Source organism: Onychostoma macrolepis, chromosome 03, assembly GCF_012432095.1.
Source record: "Onychostoma macrolepis isolate SWU-2019 chromosome 03, ASM1243209v1, whole genome shotgun sequence".
Lineage (NCBI taxonomy): Eukaryota > Metazoa > Chordata > Actinopteri > Cypriniformes > Cyprinidae > Onychostoma > Onychostoma macrolepis.
The window spans coordinates 13,199,252-13,206,648 of NC_081157.1; the positions used below are offsets into that span (position 1 = coordinate 13,199,252).

The 7,397-nt window shown below is 41.5% G+C and overlaps 1 pseudogene; it reads right to left on the bottom strand.

The window, feature by feature from the left end:
- Window positions 1-4,681: 4,681 nt before the first annotated feature.
- LOC131537253 (uncharacterized) lies at window positions 4,682-5,462 on the bottom strand (annotated as a pseudogene).
- Between the last annotated feature and the right edge of the window lie 1,935 nt (window positions 5,463-7,397).

A 7,397-nucleotide genomic window follows, 5' to 3' on the forward strand; every position in this document is an offset into this window, starting at 1 on the left:
ATCTCGGGCTAGAGTGTTTTGGCACTGGCACAATGGAATTGCATTTAAAGCATGTTGGTACGGCTGCTTAGGCAAGAGACAGATTGAAAATGTCTGTAAAAACCCCAGCGAGCTGCTCCGCACATGCCCTGAGAACACGACCAGGGATGTTGTCTGGTCCAGCAGCCTTGTGCGCTGATCCGCTCAGTGCCTTGCAGACATCTGTGGAGGAGAGTATGATTGGTGGGTGGTCAGCTGAGGGATTGAGCTTGGTGGCAGTTTCTCTGTTGTCTCTTTCAAAGCGAGCATAAAAGTAATTTAGCTCGTTCAGGAAGTTGACATCAGTGGCTGAGGGGGTGGAGTGGGTGGGTTTGTAGTCACTGATGGCCTGAATGCCCTGCCACATGCGTCGAGGGTCAGAGTTGGAAAAGTGTCCCTCTATCTTTAGCTTGTAGCAGTGCTTGGCCTTTTTGATGCCCCTCTTCAGGTTTGCTCTGGATGTGCTGTAGGCTTGTGCATCTCCTGAACTGAAGGCAGTGTTGCGTAACTTCAACAGGAGTCGCACTTCCTTGTTCATCCAAGGCTTCTGATTTGGATATGTGGTGATCTGTTTCTGGGTTGTAACACTGTCAATGGTGATATTGATATGATCCAATACAGAGGAGGTGTAAGAGTCAATGTCTGTGTGAGCGCCACTGGTGGCTTGAGAAGCAAACATACTCCAGTCTGTGCGTAGAAACCTTTCCTGGAGTGTGGAATCTGCCCCCGCAGGCCACACCTTGATGGTCTTCACTGATGGCTTCACACGGTTGATGAGGGGTGCATATTTGGGGTGAGGAACAAAGAAAGGTGATCTGACTGTCCCAGGTGGGGAGGGGTGTCGCAACGTAGCTCCAGCCATGTTTGTGTAAACATGGTCTAAGGTTTTGTTTCCTCTGGTGTGACAGGAAACATGCTGGTGAAACTTTGGTAGCACTGACTTTAAGTTTGAGTGATTAAAGTCACCTGCAACAATAAAAGCCGCTTCCGGGTGATCAGTCTGTTGTTTACTGATGGCTGCGTGAAGTTCTTTCATAGCAAGCTTGGCATCAGCATCCGGGGAATATAGGCTGCAGTTATAATGGTGGAAGTGAACTCCGCGGTAGATAAAACGGTCTACATTTAACCATGAGAAACTCAAGGTTAGCTGAACAATGACTCCCAACAATAGCAGAGTTTGTGCACCAAGCTTTGTTAATGTAAATGCACAGTCCACCACCTCTGGTCTTACCGAGCCATCTAATGTTCTATCCGCCCGAGTGTGTGGCGTCCGCTAGCTCAATAGCGGTGTCCCGTATTCCGCTGTTTAACCAGGTTTCCGTGAAGATTAGGATGTTACAGTTCAAAAGTTTCTTGCTGTGTGTGATGCTGAGTCGAATATCCTCCATTTTGTTCACTAGCGACCGTACATTGGCAAGGAAAATGCTGGGTAAAGAGAGCCGGTGTGGTGTTAGCCTTAGCTTAGCTCTTAGTCCTCCGCGCTTCCCCCGCCTTTGTTTACGATCTCGACGCCGCCTGCGAGCACTTCCGCCCGGCCGGGTAGGGTGCATAGCCTCGGGTGTCCTAGCGATCTCAGGAAGGAGTCGACGATTGTCCATAAAAATGTCGGAAATTCGCAAACCGATATCCAAAAGCTCACAACGGGTGTACGATGTAAAGGCACAACTGTTCTGCACGAACAGGCCCGAGATGAGTAAGAAAAATACTGCAAAATTGCAAAATCTGGAGAGACCCAGAGCCTCGCGATGTACTCGCACCGCCATCTTGGGTAAAACTTTATCAACAAATCATATTGATGATAAAGTTTAACTGTATGGCTTCATTTCAATACTTGTAGAGGTTTCAGCTCAATTCATCCACACATCTGTAGTCATCAAGACTTGGTCATGAATGTGATGTTAATACTGAATCTATGTGCAGCGTAAACTAAAATACTTGAGTCAAGTCAAGTCACCTTTATTTATATAGCGCTTTTAACAATACAGATTGTGTCAAAGCACTTAACAGTATCAAATTGGAGGATAGAGTGTCAGTAATGTATAATGATAAGATTAAACACTCAATTTTTAGTTAAAGGCATTTCATTATTGAATTCAGAGTCATTGTCTAGCTCAGTTTAGTTTAAATAGTATCTGTGCAATCAATTCGGCGATAATCGCTAGAAATTACATGTCCCCAACTGAGCAAGCCAGAGGCAACAGCGGCAAGGAACCAAAACTACTCCCTCTGTGACAGAATGGAGAAAAAAACCTTGGGAGAAACCAGGATCAGTCGGGGGGCCAGTTCTCCTCTGACCAGACGAAACCCGCAGTTCAAAAGTTTATATTTCTATTTTTTATTTTGTTGCAATTTCTAACAATAATAGTATTATGTAGTTAGGTGTTTTATTATATTTTTAGTTATTTTGTTATATTTTTAGTTTTATTGTATTTTAATCGAGGTCTTCGCTGGGGATATGTCTCTGGAGCTCATCTGAGTGTCCTGGTCTCCGCTGACGTTCAAGACTGTAGACATCATCTCTTGGTGCTGATCCACCATCTGATCGGATACGGACTGAGAAACCGAATAGGAAAGAAACAGACAAATATTAGCGTAGATGCCATTCAACTTACGATGTAACGAGTACATCGTGTGTTATGGGGAGTGTTCCCGGTTCCGGTTGATCTAATTAATGCAGCCTAACAATCCTTTAACGGATTTGAATAATAGAAGCGTATTAAGTGTGTTATGTGTAAGCCAGGCTAAAGAGATGGGTCTTTAATCTAGATTTAAACTGACAGAGCGTGCCTGCCTCCCGAACAGTGTTAGGTAGATTGTTCCAGAGTTTGTGTGCTAAATAGGAAAAGGATCTGCCGCCCGCAGTCGATTTTGATATTCTAGGTATTATCAGTATCGAGTTTTGAGAACGCAGTGGACATGGAGGACTATAGTGTGATAAGAGCTCTCTCAAGTACTGAGGAGCTAAGCCATTCAGGGCTTTATAAGTAATTAACAAGATTTTAAACTCTACCCGATATTTGATAGGGAGCCAGTGCAGTGTTAACAGAACCGGGCTAATATGGTCATATTTCCTGGTTCTAGTAAGGACTCTAGCTGCTGCATTTTGAACCAACTGTAGTTTGTTGATCAAGCGTGCAGAACAACCACCCAATAAAGCATTACAATAGTCTAACCTTGAGGTAATAAACGCATGAATTAACATTTCTGCATTTGACGTTGAGAGCATAGGTCGCAATTTAGATATGTTTTTGAGATGAAAAAACACAGTTTTACAGATGCTAGAAACATGGCTTTCAAATGAAAGATTGCTATCAAACAGCACACCTAGGTTCCTGACTGACGAAGAAGAATTGACAGAGCAGCCATCAAGAGTTAGATAATGTTATAAGTTATTACATGTGGGGTTTTTAGGTCCGATAATTAACACCTCTGTTTTTTCAGAATTTAGCAGTAAGAAATTACATCCAGTTTTTTATATCGACTATGCATTCCGTTAGTTTCTCAATTTGGTGTGTTTCACCGGGCTGCAAAGAAATATAGAGTATCATCAGCATAACAGTGAAAGCTAACACCATGTCTCCTGATAATATCTCCCAAGAGTAACATGTAAAGCGTGAAAAGTAACGGCCCTAGTACTGAGCCTTGAGCTACTCCATACTGCACTTGTGATCGATATGATACCTCTTCATTCACTGCTACGAACTGATGGCGGTCAGATAAGTACGATTTGAACCATGCTAAGGCACTTCCACTAATGCCAACAAAGTTTTCTAGTCTATTCAAAAGAATGTTGTGGTCGATAGTGTCGAACACAGCGCTAAGATCCAGTAGAACTAATAAAGAGATACAACCACGATCAGATGATAGAAGCAGGTCATTTGTAACTCTAATGAGAGCAGTCTCAGTACTATGATACGATCTAAATCCTGACTGGGATTCCTCACAGAGATCATTTTTCTCTAAGAAGGAATATAATTGTGAGTATACTACCTTTTCTAATATCTTTGACAGAAAAGGGAGTTTCGAGATCGGTCTGTAATTAACTAGATCTTTGGGGTCAAGTTGTGGTTTTTTAATGATAGGCTTAATAACAGCCAATTTGAAGGTTATGGGGACATATCCTAATGACAATGATGAATTAATAATAGCCAAAAGAGTATCTATGACTTCTGGAAGCAGCTCTTTTAGTAGTTTAGATGGAATAGGGTCTAACATACATGTTGTTGGTTTAGATGATTTAACAAGTTTATACAATTCTTTCTCTCCTACAGTAGAAAATGAATGGAATTGTTCTTCAGGGGATCTATAGTGCGCTATCTGATGCGATACTGTAGCTGACGGCTGCAAGGATACAATTTTATCTCTGATAGTATCGATCTTGGAAGTAAAGTAGTTCATAAAGTCATCACTGCTATGCTCTTGGGAAATGCCAACACCTGTTGATGCTTTATTTTTCGTTAATTTAGTCACTGTATTGAATAAATACCGAGGGTTATGTTTGTTTTCTTCTAGAAGAGACGAAAAGTAATCAGATCTAGCCGTTTTTAATGCTTTTCTGTAGGATAGGGTACTTTCCCGCCAAGCTAAACAAAATGCCTCTAGTTTAGTTTTCCTCCAGCTGCGCTCTATTTTCCGGGCTGCTCTCTTTAGGGTGCGAGTGTGCTCATTATACCACGGTGTTGGACTCTTACCCTTAATCTTCCTTAAGCGTAAAGGAGCAACCGTATCTAAAGTCTTTTGTGGTAGAGGTAATGGTTCTACCATATTTGTAACAAGGAGTTGGCTTTACAGCTTTAGCTATATGGAATATACAGGAGACTAGATAATGATCTGAGATATCATCGCTCTGCTGCCAAATTTCAATTCCATGTGACAGTATTAAATCTAGAGTATGATTTCGACAATGAGTAGGTCCTGACACGTGTTGTTTAACACCAATAGAGTTTACAATGTCTATAAATGCTGATCCCAAGAAATCTTTTTCATTATCAACATGGATATTAAAATCACCAACGATTAGGACTTTATCTGCAGTCAGCACTAACTCCGATAGAAAATCAGCGAATTCTTTAATAAAGTCTGTATGGTGGCCTGTATACAGTAGCCAGTACAAACATCACAGGGTATTTATCATTAATACTTGTTTCTTTGGATAACGTTATATGAAGCACCATTACTTCAAACAAATTATACTTGAAACCCGACCTCTGAGAGATACTGAAAATATTGCTATAAACTGTAGCAACACCTCCCCCTTTACCTTTTGGATACGGTTCATGTTTGTAACCGTAATCTTGGGGTGTAGACTCGTTTAAAGTAATGTAATCATCTGGTTTTAGCCAGGTTTCTGTCAAACAAAGCACATCTAGTTTATGGTCAGTGAACATATAATTTACAAAAAGTGCTTTTGAAGAAAGGGATCTAATATTCAATAAGCCAAGCTTTATAATTGTTTATCTGTATTATATCGTTTTTTTATTGGTTGAACATCAATTAAATTGTTACTATTACTTTGGTTTGGATGTTTTCTGTATTTTCTAGTTCGGGGAACAGACACAGTCTCTATAGTGTGATATCTAGGTGAAAGAGTCTCTATGTGGTGAGAATTAACTGACTTCTGTGACGTGAGGCGGCTAGCAGACGGTCGGTTTAGCCAGTCTGTCTGCTTCCTGACCTGGCCCCCAGTTAGTCAAGTACAAACTCTAAGACTATGTGCCATATTTCTAGAGAGAAGAGCGGCACCACCCCAGAAGGGATGAACACCATCTATTTTCAACAGGTCAGGTCTGCCCCAAAAATTCTTCCAATTGTCTATAAAGCCTATGTTATTTTGCGGGCACCACTTAGACATCCAGCCATTGAGTGACGACAGTCTGCAATGAATCTCATCGCCACGGTAAGCAGGGAGCGGACCAGAGCATATTACAGTGTCTGACATCGTACTTGCAAGTTCACACACCTCTTAACATTATTTTTAGTGATCTCCGACTGGCGAAGTCGAACATCATTAGCGCCGACGTGGATAACAATCTTACTGAATTTACGTTTAGCACTAGTCAGCACTTTTAAATTTGCCAAGATGTCAGGCGCTCTGGCTCCTGGTAAACAATGGACTATGGTGGCTGGTGTCTCTATTTTCACGTTCCGTACAATAGAATCGCCAATAACTAGAGCACTTTCATCAGGTTTCTCAGTGGGTGCTTCACTGAGTGGGGAGAACCTGTTTGATGTTTTAATCGGAACGGAAGAGTGGTGTTTTGACCCGCGACTAGGCCGCCTCACAGTCACCCAGTTGCCCTGCTGCACAGGCTCAACTGAAACCGAACAATGTACAGGACTCCCTGAGCTAGTCGCATCCAAAGCAGTATCTACAGCCCTCACATTCTTACTATCCCTCAACTAAAGTTTGGATGCGTGTCTCTAGTTCTAAAACCTTCTCTGTCAGCCTAACTATTTCCCTGCATTTATCACATGTGAATCCCTCGCTGCTGACAGAGACAGATAAACTATACATGTGGCAAACAGTGCAAACAACAATAGCAGGAGAAGAAGCCATTACTCACCGTGATTGATGAATGATACCAACTTAACTTACCACTTACCACTGTTATTTGATGAGCTTGTGAAAAATGGAGCGAGAAAAAGAAAAGAAAACAATAATAGGCAATAGAAACGCAAATGGAACCGCGAGTGAGAACCGCGGTTTTAAAAGCGAACGATCAAATTAGTTAGATTACTTTGAAAGATAACACCAGAAATATGGTGGGAATTAAATGAATATTATCACTTTAGACAAAAGGGAGTGAAAGTAAGGTAGAGATCCAATAAAAAGCGAAGGTACACGAAGCTACAATCACAAACCTCTCAGCAGCACAACAGACTGAGCCAAATAACCAATCAGAGCCCATCACATGTATTTGTATTCGCACATCTTCCAATGAAGTTAAGTCAAGTTAAACTGAGTGTATGTTCAACTCCTTCTACCTAAAAACCTAAAGAAAAATGTGTTTATTTTGTTTTCCCTGTTTCTAGGTTGGGACAGCGACATGTCCTCCATTCTGGTGCTGGTTCACCTTTTGCCACCCTGAAGTCAGCGCCGCAAAAGACTGGGAAAGATCTCAGCTAGACAAGCCTGTGATCGTCTTGTGAAATTCATCAAGGTGAAGCTACTGTTGAAGCAGATCGTATGACACTAGTTCAAAATGTTGTATGAATGTGTGACACTGAACTTGCTTATTTCTCAGAAAGGTTCTTAAATGGTTAGTTCACCCAAAAATGAAAATGCTGTCATTAATTACTCACCCTCGTGTCATTTCAAACCCGTAAAACCTTCATTTTCATCTTTGGAGCACAAATTAAGATATTTTTTGAAGAAATCC